The sequence below is a fragment of the Dermacentor variabilis genome, chromosome 1 (genome assembly GCF_050947875.1).
Source record: "Dermacentor variabilis isolate Ectoservices chromosome 1, ASM5094787v1, whole genome shotgun sequence".
In the NCBI taxonomy this organism is placed as follows: domain Eukaryota; kingdom Metazoa; phylum Arthropoda; class Arachnida; order Ixodida; family Ixodidae; genus Dermacentor; species Dermacentor variabilis.
This window is the reverse complement of record NC_134568.1, coordinates 179,145,017-179,163,453: the sequence shown is the minus strand read 5'-3', so window position 1 is coordinate 179,163,453 and position 18,437 is coordinate 179,145,017. Positions and strand designations below refer to the sequence as shown.

At 43.5% G+C, this 18,437-nt stretch overlaps 1 long non-coding RNA gene across 1 annotated transcript in view; it reads right to left on the bottom strand.

Moving 5' to 3' along the window:
• Positions 1-1,135: 1,135 nt before the first annotated feature.
• Positions 1,136-18,437, bottom strand: part of LOC142588503 (uncharacterized) — a 51,424-nt gene continuing 34,122 nt past the window's right edge. Inside the window, exon 3 of the long non-coding RNA XR_012829723.1 lies at positions 1,136-1,872. This is a non-coding gene — a long non-coding RNA (uncharacterized LOC142588503). The remainder of the gene's footprint in view (positions 1,873-18,437) is intronic.

The window sequence follows — 18,437 nt, the reverse complement described above, 5'->3', positions numbered from 1 at the left end:
TATGTAAGCATCAGCAATTATGCAGGAACCTTTGACAAGTTAAGAACTGAGGTTAAACAGCGCAAAAGAGACGAGGACACAAGGAAACAAATACCACAGACATTTTGTTTCCTTGTGTCCTCGTCTCTTTCGCGCTGTTTAACCTCAGTTCCAAGTATGAACCAACTAGCCCTCATCAAGATCTTACTTTGACAAGTCATGTATATAAGCTGATGCACTTGACCCAAATATTTAGACAACTGATGAGTGTGCTTGCACTATCATCATGCTCCTTGTTTTACTGGGCACAGGTTCGCCAAATAAAGTTAGTTTAGTCACTTCTGTTGTGCCATTGTGGTCGTTAACTGTCACTACAGCCGACATCTGACATGCGACACCTGACATATCTTGCAGGTAACCAAAGAGTGGCTACTTTTTGTAACATAATCAACTGGACACTACGACGAAACATTGAAACTGAAAAATATGAGGTCCAGCATCAAGCATGAGTGGCCAAGAAAGACATTTTGTTTCCTTGTGTCCTCGTCTCTTTCGCGCTGTTTAACCTCAGTTCCAAGTATGAACCAACTAGCCTTCATCAAGATCTTACTTTGACAAGTCATGTATAAAAGCTGATGCACTTGACCCAAAGATTTAGACAACTGATGAGTGTGCTTGCACTATCATCATGCTCCTTGTTTTACTGGGCACAAGTTCGCCAAATAAAGTTAGTTTTGTCACTTCTGTTGTGCCATTGTGGTCGTTAACTGTCACTACCAGCCGACACCTGACATGCGACACCTGACATATCTTGCAGGTAACCAAAGAGTGGCTACTTTTTGTAACATAATCAACTGGACACTACGACGAAACATTGAAACCGAAAAATATGAGGTCCAGCATCAAGGATGAGTGGCCAAGAATAAACGGGATAGGTCCTGAATTCACACAAAGACTATTAAAACTGACCCATTCTCAAAGGCCGATCACACTGATCAGTCCCCATAATGCCATTCGGTGCATGATATGATTAAAATACTTTAAGATAATCTTTTTCTTGCAGTTTGTCCTTAGTTCAGATGATCTGTCTCACAAAGTCCCTCAAGGAAAATAAAGATTAACATTACCAAAAGGGCAACAACCAGAAAGATCAAACTCCAATGCCAATAGATTGATTTATTGAATTCAAATACGATACAGAAGATGGCAACAAACATATAGAGAGTTCCCACAATGAAGCACTGCACCTCTTGTTGTAATGGCTCTTAAAACATTAATAACAGCTTAATAAAGTGGTAATTTACATAATTATAGTTAGGAGCACAAGAAAGTTAATTGAGAAAAGCATGAGGAACAGTGAAATATAGAAATGGACCACAATACAAAATTTAAGACATAAATTACGAGATATGTATTTTTAGGAATCGTTTTAAACTTGTTAGGCATGTGGATTAGAAGTTTTGGTGTGAAATGGTGAGTCATTAAAATTTTATGGCTGAGAATAGCATTGTTTATTCTGCTTACCACACTTTGTACAAATAATTGGAATATTATTTTGGCTGGTAAATCTAGATGCATTAAAATTAATCATCTGTACAGTGTCTATGACTAAAATGTTGGGACTGTGAATTAGGCAGTCAGCCATACTGCCTAGATTAAGTATGTAGGGTTAGTAACCTGCAAAACTATCTTTCTGAAAATAAAGGAGGCAAGTGAATAGTATGAACAGTGAGCAAACAAACTGCCTGATGTTAGATGTGTTACAATGGCACCAGGAGGAAGTTCACAAGAATTCTGAGGGCACCACCTATGGAGCAGGAGAATTGTGAAGCTTTAAATTTTTTCAGGAAAGGCTGGTCTGTATGATGGCCAAATTTCAAGTAAATCAATCATCTGGAAAAGTAATAAGCATGTTTAGAAACTTTCAACTTCGTTTTTCTCTTTTTTCAATCTTGTGCCGTTTCCACTGCTTGCACACAAAATTCTTGCATTTCATTTAACTCAATCTCAGCCAAATTTTGCACAAGAGTATGTAGACTGAAAGTATCCAGGTCCTATTGTAATTTGCAGCAATCTTGGTCATGTGCATTTAAGGAAACTAATCATCAATGTTCTCGATAGCTATAGTCCAGATTAAAAATGTTTTATTTAAATAATAAAGCTAAAGAAAATACTTTTTGAGCTTACTTGCAACTACAGTCGAACCCACTTATAACAATATTCAAATGCCACGAAAATTCCATTGTTATAGCTGATAATTGTTAAAATCGGGTTGCATGAAAAAATCAAAATAGGGGGATCGCAGAGCTTATCTTAGCAAATTATAACGGCGGGGAGGCCAGTGCCCCTCCCCACTATATCCCCACCACCTTCCTCCATCCGGTTGCTGATTATGCTCACTTGTTAAACTGCTTCCTGGGCGCTCCGATCACGTGTGACAAGCCGCGGCTGTCAGTGTTAAGGAATGGCACTGCTATAACTGCAAAGAGGGGTCACAGGTGGTAAGCGATATGCGAGCACCGCCGAGGCAGCACTTTGGTGGGCCCAAAAGGGGCTTTTTAAAAATGCGAGGAAGTTGCCACGGCAGCCTGTCAGCTTTCAAAATCTAGAAGAAACGCTGAGGCGAGACCGCCACAAGCACCTCGCTATGTATGTACGACACACTGCATCGTACGAGAAAGCCCTATGTCTGTGAGCCTTGCTGACATCCTTCTCCAAGGTATCCAGGTGCTCCACGTAGTGCAGTGGAAGGTTCCTCGCAAAAACAAAGTCCCGGAGGGACTGAATCATCTGCCGGGCCTCCTGTGAGGATAACATTGAGGCAGCCTGCCCTACTGCGTCATCGCTGCCGTCGTCATTGCTATCCGATGCAAGCACGTTTGCGACCATCAGCTAGAAGTACTTAGTTTCCAAATCTATAGCAGTGCGCTTTCTTTTCACCGACCACCTCGTGCATTGCCGATTATCAGCGGGCGGGTCAGTCATCTTCCGTTTTGGCAGCGAGTCAAAAGAGGCTGAGAAACCACGTGGCCAGGAACGATTTCGACACAAAAGACAAACACGGAGCTGTTTGCAGAACTGCGCTGAATGAGGAGCCAGCGAGCAAGATGCGAGCAGCGCAGTTGGCACGGTCCATTCGTGTCTCGGAGAGTGGCGTGGCGTAGAGATATGGGCGTAGCCCATTCGTGTTCGGAGGGGTGGAAGGGCGACGGGAGAGAGGCGCGCAGAGAAGGCTGGAAAATGAGCACGTGGCGGCCGTTCGAGCAGTGGGCCATCGTGCAGCGGCTCGAATTTCTCATTTTCATTTTCTCTTTTCAAGGATTTCGCATTTCACTACCTTTCGGCTCGGACACCGAGCAGCCAGACTTCGTTATAACTGATAATGCGGCATCGGGCATTGTAGTAAACGGGTTATTCCCCATGCAAAACATACAAAAGTTGACGGTGCAGCAGCTTCTCATTGTTATAACCGATGCATTGTTAAAACCGGTATCGTTATAAGTGGGTTTGACTGTATTTGTTTTTATAAAACCATATAGGTTATCTTATAACATTTTCCTAGGCTTGGCACGAAGCCCAAAACCTTACACAAAAGGCACTACTTTTCCTACTTCCAGGTGCTACAGAAAAATAATGAGAGAGAATATTGAGTAAATATAATCATATCCAAAAACTCTATATTCTGCATCAATTCCATCCAATTAGCTTTATTATTAACGAAATTGGTTCTCTAAGGTGCATCTCCCCTTAAATACAAGAAGACATGAGCGACCACACTGAAAATCTGGATGAATATGCACCAACTATAGTGGCAAAATTTAATGGATTTCGCAGCGGTACAATCTAGCCATTGTATTAGAGAGTCTAATGTGTAGGAATGTTGACTGAAGCAGTCAAACATTGATTCTATAATTTGCTGTTGAAAGGCATATTTGTACAATCAAGTGAGCATAATGAAAATAGATGAGTATGGCCCTAACAGCTTGAGAAGGGACTATAGCCGTGCTGCACTATAATGTGAGAAATTGTAACAGCGGATGAGCAGCAAAATAATTCAGAGGGTAAATTTCAGTGACTAACAGGTAAAAAATTAGTGGCAAACACTGAAAATTATATCAGAAGACTTCCAAACAAGCAATGGTATTATGGTAATAAGGAAGGTATAATACAAAGAGAAAAACAAGATCCACTGTAAAGGGAAGAGAAAGCCTGTGCACAAAGCTGGCGGAATAAATAAATTAAATAGGCACTTAAAGCTAGATGCAATGAATCGAAAAAGCAGAGAAACACAAAACAGGCTCGACTGCTGCAGGAACAAATAGGTTAAAAGTAAGAGATATTGCTACGGAACAGCCGCCACAGTGTGGCTGCACTGAGGAGAAGGAAGACGACGTGGCCACCGCTTGATATAGCGTCGCCATCATTGCCACCGCTTGTCTACGTGTAAATATATTGTAGACTCGTACGTCAGCTACACGTAACAATATATCAGCAAAGAAATTGGAGGAGCAGATTCTTCTCCAGCCAAAAAAATTACTGCTAGTGAATGATGGGTGACGGATGTAATAAAAAAAGTAAGCCGACTGGGGTCAAAGCAATGACACACATTGAAGCAGCTACGAAGAAGTCATTGGTATAGATAGACAAGATTCTAAGCCTGTAGACATAATGCAATAAAAGCATTCAGAGAGGATGATGGATTTATACTGAAAAAATAAAAAAAGAAGGTCCCTAAGCATGCAGCAACTGGATAAGATGAAATTCCTATTAGAATAGAAAGAAGCAGGGTGACAAAAGCAAGTTTTGCCCATACATTAGACAACAACATAATCACTGAACAGATTTAAGGTAGATGACGTAGCAGAATGAACTTTATATACAATAGCAAAAAAAGATAAGCATTAGGTCATACAGGAACCTTACTAAAATGTCTGTAATTGTAGTAAAAAGGCAATACTAAAACAGCAAACAGAAAGCCAAGAAATATTTGCGCATGGTTAAAGAACGAGGAAGCTGGAATGTGGCAGCCAGATGTGGAAGCTTGTGATCTTTCTGATGCAAGACTGTCTGAGCTAGTGCTGCCAGGCTAGCCAGGGCGCATAGATGGCCGATGCTATCAGACCAGCCGGGATGAGCTTGCGGTGTTCCTGGGGCGAGCCAGATGAACGGGTCTGGCACAACTGGGCTGCTAAGGGCATGGCCAAGGTGCTGCTCCACCTGCTGACAGCGTGTGGGCTATTCCTACTGATGCACAGGCAGTCTGCTTGTGCGCTGCCCTACCTGCACAACTTCGGCATACAAGGAGCGCTTCATCGCTGTAAACACCAATGCAACCGGAGATTGCAACCGACAGGTACTGTGAGTGACAACCACCTCAGGGACGTCAAAGACTGACAGTACAGTCTGAAGCGCTTTGCTATAATTAACTCTTATGTGATATAGACTGTGTAAAGGGTGAAGAGAAGTTGTACTTGTAACATGTAGTCCTTGCAGTTAACTTGTGTCCTGTACAAATCTTTCTCCTGTCTGTACCTCTTATGTCTGTATCTGAGGGCACACAAACCACCAAAATTGGCGAGCCTGCCAGGATAGTTTAGTAACATCTTGAGCTGTCTTATATACGGGGCCAAGGCATGGACAAGAAAAATACTTTTCACGCTTGGCCGACAAGTAGGGCTTGAAAAGGTTGAGCTCAGAGAATGGGCAGACAGAAAGAGCAACCAAGCTTACAATGAACATGCTAGTGAATGTGAGGGCGCAAAAGAAAACATGGAGAACCACAGAGGCTTTTGTAGCAACAACAGAAACATAAGAAGCAAGAATTGAAGATCCAAGAGCTGAAGGTTTGGCTTCAGGAAAATGCAAGCAAGGCGAGTCTGTTGAAGCTAATGATCCAGGAGGATCTAAGATCTCAGAGCACTAGAGCCACATTGGATGTCTGTGGTCCTCACAAACTGATACTGCCCTTCAATGAACCACAAGATGATCTCGATGTGCATCTTCAGCATTTAGAACGAGTGGCAATGTGTCATGGGTGGCCCCACGAGAAGTGGGCACATTCAATGAGCCTATGGATTGCCAGTGAAGCCTTAACTGTGATCTGCCATCTAGATCTGACAGCTGCTTTGAATTATGATCAGCTCAGGATGGCATTGCTACTACGGTTTCATTATACCGATGAAGGCTATCGTGGGAAATTTTGCAGAGTCCAACAAAAAAGACAGCAAGGCCAGCCTACAGTATGCTGCAAGACTTTGCAGCTACTTTGACCATTGGCTGGAAATAGGCCAAGACAAAGAAAAGCTACTCTAGCTTGAGAGAACTGCTTGAGAGAAGCAGTTCATGAAAGGCTGTTCTTCGGCACTCAGAATCTTTCTCAAGGAAAAAACTGCAAGTCACTTGAGTTTGCTGTGCAAGACTGCTGATAGCTTTGTGGAAGCGCAGGCGCTTCAAACTTAAGTTAACAACGGCTTCACAAGGAAACAGCCTTGCAAATGTTCAAGTTGGAGACTACGAACTAAACAGATGGACACATAAATTGTTTTCTTTTAAACAAGATGGAACACCGGGCACCTGACTGCTGGTCACACAACCAAGGGAATTTTCGTAGATGTGGAATGGGTTACAGGAGTGGCGACTGCAGTGACAGCTGCCCTATCAGGAAATTGCACAAGGGCCAAGCATTGTGTGTGCTGTATAGAAACACAAAAGCTTGACTTCTCAGCATCGGCGGTGTTAGGAACGGCCTGCAGAGGTGCCAACATGCAAAGTTTTCTCAGCCAGCTGAAGCTGCGAGCGTGGCGAGCTTCCCCTAAGAGACCATGGAAGCTTTCACCACGTGCCACGGTGACTCGTTTCGTACGGACGACGATGTGCCGCATCAACACCCCCTCGGCGCTGCTATGACTAAACGCGATCAGCGGACCAACTATTGTTAGTGAAATCACCAATGCCTTCATGGTTCGACTGAAGTAGGGGGAACTCCTGGAAGGAGATGCTTTGCGGTGCCTTCTCAGGAGCCTTTGAAGACGCCAGACAATGGACAGCCAAGGCGGTTGCTGTACGATGTCAGCTCAGGGATTAAGAGGCGCCTGCTCGAGTCAAGCATCATTACCACGAGAACCCACTCTCCTCGACATGGTCAGTAAAACCTGTGTGGAAGTGTGTGCAACCTTCCCCCTAAAAAGCAGGTCGACTGCGATGACGTTGGACGCTACAAATCGGCGGTGAACTGCCGTTTTCCCCTCACCTAGGGATCTAGGGAGGACAGTGTGTTTATAAGCAGTTTGTTGCTAGAGTGTGCTCGTGTACTGTGTGCTTCGTGGTAGGAGCTTCGTGCTCCTTTTTTCAGTCATGCTAGACTGTTTAAATGTATCCCTTGTTCTAATGTAAATATGTAAATAAATCCTGTACGCCTAGTTCTCGATGAGAGCAAGTTCCTCCCTACAACCACGTCCCAAGCGTGGGTGAGTTGGACGACAGCATGGGCCACCTACCACATAGTTCATGCTACGTCTAATCCCTACAACCCCGACCACAAACCTTACAACTGGATGACAGCGGTGAGATCGTCCTACAAATCTGATAGTGGACATGTCACTTTGCAAGATGGCGAAACAATCCCAATAGTCAACATGACATCAAGTCAGCCAGTGGCGACAGTTGGGGTTGGGGATGTGCCCATTGTCAAAAGATTCCTTGAGAATAGATTGGTTAACATACTCAGAGACACTGGCTGCAACACGGTCATCTTGTGGTAAGCCCTGGTCCCAAAGGAGAAACTGACTGGGTCTGCAAATCCAGTGTGTTTGTAAGATTGCAATGTGCGATACCTGTCGCAAGCCGAAGTCTTTTGCAGAGCCCGTTTTTTTGTCGTTGAGGTCCACCTTGAATGTGTGACGGACCTGCTGTATGATGTAATTTTAGGAAATACCAAGGGTGCAGTATTACCTGATAAGCTATCTCTGAACGAGTCAGAAATTCAACCTAAATGTGATGCTTGCATTACGACTGAGCAAAGGCAGAGCACCAACTGTATCAAAGAGAGACCGGACAGTCATACCAAGAAAATATTCAGTGACATGGCCACGTCGCAAGTAAAACTAAGGAATGGATGGATCGAGTTGCCATGGGGCCACACCTTGGAAATAATCCCCAGCTCAGAAAATGCACTGGTTGTGGGAGCTAGTCAAACGAAGTCAGTGGGCGACGCACTGTTGCCTGTTATGTCATTCCTCGGCATAAATGTAGAGTGCAAGACACTCCAGAAGTATCAAACGAATTATGAAATGCTGAGACATTGTTTTGAGGCAGTCGGCAAGAGAATCTTGTCACGCAATCACAAGACAGAATTCTTTATTTGGGACGGGATCTAATTCTGCAAGCAGAAACTGCCTCGCAAGTAACTGGAGCAACTTGCGTTGCCAAGACTACTTCAAGAGACAGCACCAAAATCAGCATATGCGAGGCATTTCAGCTGGTCATCAGGGCGTCACAAAAAATGTAAAGAGAGTAACTGGATACTTTTACTTGTCCAGCATATTGTCAGACACAAAACGGTTCATGAAGGCTTGCACGTCGACAGAGAGATCCTCGTAATCTGGTGGGACAAGCTCCCTTGGGGACTATACCTATCATTGAGACTGTTCATGAGAGCTGGGATTGACATTGCTGGTCCAATGTCCCCAATCTCTGTTAAAGGCAAATTGCTATATACAGTCACTGACCAATAATTCGGACACAACGGAGACCGCCAAAACATCTGAATAATTGAGTCTGAAATACCAGATTCGCTAAAAAATAAGTGACTTCATTCCAAAAGTGGCCAAAAATGTGCCGTATTCTCGAATCATCACTTTAGGGGATACCTTCAATTTCTTGCGTGACTATAATACTGCACGACTATAGCACGAGGCACATCTATGTCTAGGAGTGCCAGCATTCTTGGCACAGTGCCATGAACGCCCTCTTATATCTGTGCGGAAACGCTGCTGTTTGTCGACGCGTCCGGTGTTAGTCAAGCGAAATATCACAAAATTAAAGAATTTTTCTGAAAGTGATCGTTCATGAATACGGCCCAAGTTTGTCAACATGTGTTGCTGCACATACATTTGCCCTTGGCCTAAGCATTTTGTGGCTGCAATTCTCTAGCCATGCTATTCCTTTTCATACTTCATGAGTGGTCAGAGTGACGCTCCACAAGTTATCAATGGGATCAGCTGGCCATGAACAGAGGATAAGAGTGGCATAGAATCTAGTGGAAGGTGTCACTACAATATCGCGGCCCATCTCTTGGCCATTGTCATGCTGTCGCGACAGATAGCTAAAAGTATAGTCAATGCATGCATTGAATTCTCATTGGCGAATACTAGATCGACTAGGCTTCACTAGTTACAGTTTCGTGAAGCACTAATGACATGACTGAAGACCATGCCAGGAACATCTCAAAACGGAAATACTGCTAATTCTCATGCTAATTCAGCTAGACTAAGTGGCACGATCATGAATCGTCTGAATTATCGCACGGTGTCCTGTAAGGTGTCCAAAACTTCAGTCGTCATTACATTTAAGTCTATGGGGCTAGTGGTGATGCGGCGGGACTGTCTTAATAATCAAGCATGTTAGAATTATTGTCTGAATAATCAGTCGTTAACTGTAGTGACAATGGTAGACTTTGTGACGTTATATCTGCATGCAGTTACACTATTCTCAATTGACTTGAAGCAAGTTGTGAAGGTCTTGCTGAAAATGTTTTTCCATATTGGCAGACCAAGAGAGATCCTTAATTATTGTGACTCCTGCTTTATGTTGAAATTAAATGCGTGACAGAAAAACAGTCGTAGGGCCAACGCGTAAGAAACATAGTTCTTGTAGCTAATTCGATTTAGTGGAGCAAGAGGGGAAGTGGACAGTCTTCGCAACACCATGTATCCATCTTTTTTACTAACTTTAGATGTGTGGTGAACAATTTTTTTTTTCATGGTCCTCAGTGATTTACACTTGCTCTTCACACATAATCGCGTTAACAGAAATGTGGCTTTCGAATAATATTAATGATTCTGAAATCTTTGAGGATGCCAATCACTTTGCAATCTATAGCAGGATCGTGCTGCGAGTCATGAGGCGGCATACTACTCACCATTTCTGAAGACATTCCTTTTTCGTGAACTTGTGTTATTACTGACCTAGAAATCGTCTGGGCTTCATTTAACATTCATCACCAGAAGGCAATTGTTAGCATATGCTACCGATCTCCCTTTTCCTCACTCACATTTGTTAGCAAATTGCATGATGTAATTAATAAAGTATCATCACGCTTTCTATCATCGCCCCTTTATTTATTAGGCAATTCTAACCTTCCAAACATTAGATGGAACATTCAACCTCCTCCATTACCGCCATTTTCATCACAGGCCAAAGAATCTTTAGATTTATGTTCCACTGTTTCTTTTTCGAAATTTGTGATGCAACCTACTAGGGATTCCGCTAGTGTCTCAAACACTCTCGACCTAGTACTTACTACTGAACGCAAACTCCTAACATTACCTTCCTTCCACTGTTAAGTGACAATTCTGCAATGCATTTTACCATTAGTGCAAACCATCATAAAAATATCAGGAAAATAAAACTGTGCCCAACTATAGGAGACCAAATTTTGAGGCTATCAATAGCGAGTTATGTACATTTCTTGACACATTTCCGACTAACCTTGCTGACCGTTCTGTTCAAACTATGTGGGATATGTTTACTCATAAAGTTACTCATAAAGTAAATGAACTAATGAACAAATACGTTTCCAGCTGTACCCAAACTTCTAACCCAGAAGCCTCCTGGTATAACGCTCACATTAAATGACTTTCCAACCGTAATAAGTGCGTCTACCGCACAGCTAAGTTGTCCTCAAGTGCTTCTCATTGAACGGCATACAAGGCTGCTTCTAATGAATACATTCAAGCGTTAAAATTAGCAAAACATACTTCTCTTACCGGTACTCTTCCATCTGCTATAAAAACTAGCATAAAAAAATTTTTGGAAGATACCGTATTTACTCGAATCTAACGCGCACCTTTTTTCCGGTAAAATGGGTTGAAAAATTGCATGCACGTTAAAATCGAGTACGACCCTAAATCCGCGTTACCATATCACCATCAGCATTCGAAAAATGGCCACCTCGTATGTGCTTCTAACCTAGCTGCCGTAGCTTCCTCCATGTGCATACCTCCATGTTGTACGTGTAACCAGGCGCTGGTGTAACCTAGTCAACCGCCTGTGTCTTCCTGTTTTCTGCATTTATTCCATCAGCATGGAAGCGCCAATTGCGAAGACACGCCGAATCCACCATGATGCCGCATTTAAAAGAAAAATTATCATGTGCACGGAGTTGCCAGATGCCGCCGAGCAAACAAGCAAATAACCACCCCCAAAACAAGCCCCCCCCCCTCTCCTCCCCTAAAAAAAGTGGCGCGACTTTTGCTAGGAAGCCCAAAGGAAGTGGAAGATAACAAATTTTCTCATTCTTGAAAATCATTTAATTGTAGCATAAAAAAAATCGCACAAATATGAAGGGAAGGTGAACAAATCACTTTAATTATTTTGAACAGCGACAATATACACAAGAATGAGCGAAAACACTCATGTACTTTTTAACTTTGTCCCCAGGGTAGTCTGCACCCGGTTCATTGCGCGTTTGCCAGTACATGAATGAAGTTACTTGCTGACTCCTCCAACGTATGTTTGATTTCACGGCTCAACTACGCACAGTCATAGTCGGATGTGTTCTACTCATCAGGAAAATCCTCAGGGTCCACTTCGGAACTATACATGTTTTTAGAGTTGAACAGCTGCAACATTTTAAATGTCGGTTGAAAGTCCCGGCAACGAACACCTTGAAACTTTAGACCATAACGTACGTGCAGGATGCCGCTCAACATAGGGTTCTTCATTCTGTTTCGGTGGCGCGACTTCACCAGGTTCATGTGCAGGAACACGCGCTCGACACCGGCATTGCTAAGGGGCATAACCAACAACGACGGAGCGAACTCTGCTATTTCCTTGAAACAAATTTCACCGCTTGCATCCTTGAAATCTAGCACTTCTAGCCAGAAAAAAATTACGTCCTTGTTGTTTACATTTTTCCAAGGAAGGAGGCACAGCCGTCTATACTGAGTGCCCAGGAGTCCTACATCTCCCTTGGAACAGTTTGAGGAGAGGCGCACCCTGAAGGGGCAGTTTTACATGGCTCAGTACATTCTTGGGCGAGAATGATTTCATGGAATTCCAAAGCTGAATGTTGGGAGGAAGCCTAAGCTGCACTTGCTTTGCAGCCTCAAAACTGAAATCCCGGCATCTCAATTTAACGTCTCTTTCTTGCTCAGCATTAAGTTTGGATGCTGCCACTTTGGTGTTGAATAGCACTCCAGAGTCCACAGCAGAAAGTGGGTCGCACTGTCCTCCAGGTTGACTTTCAAAAGTCTTTCTCCGGCAGCTGGGATGCAAATCAATGACCGGAAAAGGTTCTGAAGGCAATCAACCAGTTTCAGCGGATTTCCAGTTTTAAGTTGGAACAGCTTATTGATTCTTGAGAATTCTTGCAGCAACGGGTTCAGGAACACTAGGTACAGCTTGTTGACAGGATCCCGATACATTTCGGACTGAATCTCAGCGTCATAGCAATGGTACTTGTCCTTGCAGATGGTGAAGTGAAGCTTGAGTTTCTCCCACTGTTCCAGGATACGTTTACAGCAGCTGGAGATGGACAGCCACCGCATTCCCAACAGCTGAACCAACTTTAATGGTTCTGTGCCGTTGTTCATCAGTCTGTAAATTTTGCCATACTCCTGAAGCCGCAGTGAACTGTGCAAAAACCAACTGTATGAAGGGCCAACCAGGAATTCTAGGCTCCAGGGCAGCACTTCTACTGCCTTGCTTGCACATAGTTGAGTCGAGTGACACACGCACTTGACTAGCACGAGGTCCTAATTTTTTTCGGCGCAAGTGTGCGTACACAGAATTGTTCCTCCCAACCATAACATTGCAGCCGTCGATTCCAATTTTGATACCACCTTATGAAATCCGTACTAACACTGGTCAAGAATTATAGGAGTCCTTGTGCAATCTGTTGGGCGCTTGAACCCTCGAGCGTGAACAGTCCCAGGAGCGTGGACCCCAATTTTTTAGTGAGGTGCTGAAATAGCGAACCACAACAGTGACTTGCTTTTCATTTGCTACGTCAGTGCTTTCATCAATCAATAATGAGTACTGCAAGGCACCTATATCCTTCACTAGGTCCTCAAGCAGGCAACGGGCAAGAACTTTTTTTAGTGCAGCACATTTTGTTCAGTGCAGCTTTACCTCGCATGCCGTGGACGACTGTAACAGCTTGCCGAGATGATCCACAGAGTTGATAGTGGCATGACATGCCGAGTAACATGTCAGCTTGAGCTCCAATTCTGGTGTTGTCTTTTGAGGCGATGATTTCGTGAAGCCCATGGTTGTCAAATGTGCACTGGAAAGTGGCCGGGAGTTCTTCGTGTGTTTTTCTGTTGCCATGTGCTGAACGAGGTCGACATGATGAGCGCGGATTTCACACTTGCAATACTTGCATGCTGCTTTTTTATCGTCTCCGGTGATTGGGCGTAACCAGTCCTTGAGCCGCGTTTCCTTTTCCCATTCTTTACAATACCGTTTCCCACACTTCATCCACTTCGAAGCCATTTTGCACAAAGAACACCGGCAACACATTACGACATAGACGACCACGAGTGCTGGCAAGGTGTCAAAACATGGATGATTGGATAGGGACAGTTTCATGTACTTTGTGACAACTGCTACTATTTCGTATATTTAACAGCAAACGCATATGACGGGCATTAAAATAACAATATTTGCAGGAAAAGCGCGAGTAAGCCGAAGAAAACGCGACAAGCGACTGTAAAAATTTACAAGCGACTCGGTGAAAAATGAAGCCCACATTCGCTTATACAATGCCTCCTTTATAGTAAAGGAGGCATTGGCTTATATTAAGCAGAACTGGCAACCCTGGCGGAGATGGACGGAAATCGAGCCCCCCCCCCCCCCCCCATCACAGGTATTCAGAGTTCCCAAAACTTGCATGCGGGACTGGCGCAAACAGAAAGAGAATATTTTCGCCAGCAAAGCAACAACGAAGGGTTTCGGTGGACCGAAGCAGGGCCGCTTTGCCAAAATAGAAGAGCTGCTCGCAGAATACGTGCAAGAGCAGCGAGCGGCACAGCGGCCTGTGATGACCGATCGGCTCAAAGTATGGGCAATGCAGTTAGCCCTACAGAATGGGCTATGAAAAGAAAAGGCTTCTCTCTTCGAAGGCGGACACGGATATGCGAAAAATTGCCCGAAGAATATGAAGAGAAATTGCACAGTTTTCAGCAGTACATTTTGCAGTTGTGCCATAGAAACGGCTACCACTTCAGACAGATTGGAAATGCTAATCAGATGCCGCTCTACTTTGACATGCCTGCCACCACAACATGCCACAACTTTTGAAAAGAAGGGGGCGAAGCAAGTGCGCATTTTGTCTTCCGGCCACAAAAGACTAGAGTCACTGCAATGCTTTGTTGCACTGTGGATAGGCACAAGCTGCCCCCGTATCTTATCTTCAGACGGAAGACGCTCCCGAAAGGAATTGGGTTTCCGAGTGGCGTGATTGAGCATGCAAATGAAAATGACCACAGACTTGGTCGCTGACCGGATTGATAACACTTGGCGGAAGAGACCCGGCAGCAGTTTGGGTCTGAATGGGATGCTTGCGCTCGACGTGTTCAGGTGCCACCTTGACCAGCGCATCAAGGACAAGCTGGCTGCATGCAACACCGGCCTTGTCGTGATACCCTGCGGCATGGCATCGCAGCTCCAGCCGCTCGATGTTTGAACAAGCCAGTGAAAGATAGAATTCGGGTGCTCTACACCAAATGGCTTGTCAGTGGCTGCCACAAATTCACGCCGCCAATAAAATGAAGCATGCCTCACCGCAGGACTTTGCTGGATGGGTGAAAGATGCATGGTGCATGATCCTGTTTGCCATGGTCAACAAGGCTTTTAAAAAGTGTGGGATTTCGAATGCCATGGACGGCACTGAGGATGAAATGCTTTGGTCTGTTGATAGCGATAAGGAGTTGTCTGATAGCGATGACGAGTGATATCTATTGCCCCACACGACTCGTACCAGCACAGTGAAAATCTTGGTGGCAAGGTACGCCGCTTCCATTTGTGTTTTTATTCATCGCAACTTTAGTGTATTGTTTTCTCCAAGTGAGAGAAAATAGTATTTCTATATGGAAGCACGAGATACATGGTATTGTACTTTTTTTTTTTTTTTGTCACGAGAAACGGTTACGCGTTACAATCGAGGTTATCATTTTTAAAATTTTTTGGTCACGGAAAACGGGTGCACATTACAATCGAGGGTGCGTTAGAATCTAGCAAATACGGTAATTAGACCTATTTCTGATAACTTAATTTTATTAGACGACTACTGGGCAGCCTGTTCCTAAAAATGAATCTTCTTCTCGCCTTAATGAAGCCTTTATCAAAAATTTTTCGGGAACTCTTAACAAGCAACTTACTGAGTTACATAGCAATGATTATCCAGTCATGTTCCTAGTGATAGTTGATCCATCTGGTGTTGCTAAACTTACTGACAAACTCTACTAGAATTCTTCACCTGGCTTCGACTCAATTAACACTAAGTTCTTAAAAAACACTTCTGTGTACAGTTCTATTATCCTAACCAAACATTTTCAACAGTCACTCTACACAGGTGCGTTACCTCATCAGCGGAAAGTTGGGAAGCTGGTTCCACTCCACAAATCTGGTGACAATAACTTGGCAACTATTGCCCCATCTCACCAATTTGCATCACGTGCTGCAAACTGCTAGAACACATTGTATTCAAAAGCCTCGTCAACTTTCTTGGAGACATTTTTTTCACCTGCACAACATGGCTTTAGGAAATCATACTCATGCGAGACTTAACTCGTACCTTTCACTGAACAGTTGCATCGAACTTTTGATCACTCATCATGTGCTGACTGCATTTTTTAGACTTCTCAAAAGCATTCGATAAAGTCTGTCACGAGCTTCTGATGCACAAACTAACCCATTTGAATACTGATGCTAATATTTTAAAATGACTCAAATGTTTTGTTAATTGCTCACACTATGTTACTGCTAATGGCTATAATTCACTGATGTGCTCTGTTGCCTCCGGTGTGCCCCAAGGATCGGTTCTCGGTCCCTTGTTGTTCTTCATCTATATTAACAACCTTCCTTCAAAGGTTACTTTTAACATTAATCTCTTCGCTGACGATTGTGTTATTTTTAGAGAAATTACTAGAGATTGTGATACTAAACGTCTTCAATTCGACCTGGATATAATATCTAACTGGTGCAGTATATGGCTAATGGAATTAAATGTTAAGTACTATAAAGCTATGCATGTATGTATCTAGGACACCTAACTCCTCTCAGGTATACTGTTTAAATAAGCTTCCTTTAGAACAGGTAAGCTCTAAGTACTTGTGAATTCATATTACATTCAACCTTACCTGGGCAACCCACATTAATAATGTAGTGAACAATGCTTATCGCACTCTTGGTGACTTAAGGCAAAACTTTTTTAAGGTTCTAGACTCTGAAATTATTGCTTTATAAAACATTAATATGCCCGAAATTAGAATATGATACAGCACTCTGGGACCCTAATAACAAACTTAACACATTAGAATTAGTTCAGAATAACACTGCTCGTTTTATTCTGTTGAATTATAACAGAACTGCCAGCGTAACCACGAAAACTAGCCTTTCTCTTGCATCTCGACATTAAATTTTCCCGTTTATCATTATTTGACAAAACCTTTCACCATACAACACTGCATGATATATTCATTCATACTCCACACTACGTATCCCATTGCATCGATCATTCTTACAAGGTTCAAGTTCCTTCTTGCAGCACAATTACATTTTCCCAGTCATTCATACCTCGGACGTCACTAGAGTGGAACCGCCTTCCCGCAAACATTGTATCCATCAGCAATAATTCCTTGTTTTGTGATGCCTTAGACAACATTACTTACTAAAATAGTTTCACGTACTTGTATATCTTGTATTTTTTGTAATAGCTTCTTTTTTTCCCTACTTATTGTATTCCTATCAAATTATTTATCAAATAATCAAATTGTACTTTTTATGCTGTATTGTTTTTCTCATGTAACTGCTGATATTAGCTGTAACCCACTCCCCTCTGTAAAGCCTCGACAGGCCTTGAGGATATAATAAATGAAATGTCTGCAGTCATGAAGGACTTTAGTCAACTGCTTCCTTTGAAGTAGCTGCCTATTATGCCCGATCATCCCAGGACTAATGGTGTGGTTAGTCATGGGTTTTTGGAGCGCATGGTAGCGCGCATGTGTCAAAAGCACCCAAAAAACTGGGACCACTTCCTTGGACTGCGAGGGGTTCTTCGATTTTTAGAGTTCTCACAGCCCACCAGCAGCCTGCCAGCAGCCAGCTAGTTCCGGTCCTGATAGGAAGTCACATGCCCTGGGATACCAAGACAACCCAAAGCCACCCGAGGTTTGCAAAATCAAATGCCGGGACAGGTGGCTGCAGGATAAACATAAACATGGTTAACATGTTTATGGCATTAGGCAGGCATTAGCAGGCATTAGTCTACGAAAGGTGCAATAAATGCCCTTGTGATTTTTTTGCACTACTGTGTTGTCGTTCCTTTGTCCCAAGAGCATGGGTGAGAACCCCACAGATACCAAGACGCCAAATTGCGCTTAAGTGATCGTATCTATGAAAGCGATCACTCAAGGATGCCTGCTCACAGCGATCACGTTTAGCCCACTGGCGACATTGATAAGTTTGCATTTTCTCATCATTCGACAAGACACGGAAAAGCACGATATCGGGTCCATTGTATATACATAAAATTTCATGCCAACCTGGTTGGGCTTCTATTTCAGAAAGTTTGTTTCGATTGGCTGATGGTGTTTCTCTTCAGCCCTATGCTGAAGGAGCTGGGGCAGTGGCTGGCTCATGAAAACGTATGCCGCCGGTGACTAGCGAAAAGTTTCTCACGGAAAACAGTATTGGTTGATCATGAGAGCAATAAGCTAATGTACGTGTGGCCATTACTCAACCAGTGCATTCTTTTAACATCAACGGCCTGGTTAGAATACATCAGTTATAAGCTGCCACCCAAACATACAATGGAGAGATGGAGCAAACACTGGCTAGATGCAATGCCTTGACTAACAGCAGAAAAAGGAGATATCACTGCATATATGCTACAGGTGTGAAAAGGGATACCACACAAAAAAGATGAACCAAAAAGGCACTGCAATGTGTGGGAATGAGTGTCGATAACTTGCGCGGAACACAATGCAGATAGCATGCATGCATGAGAGCGTGGCATG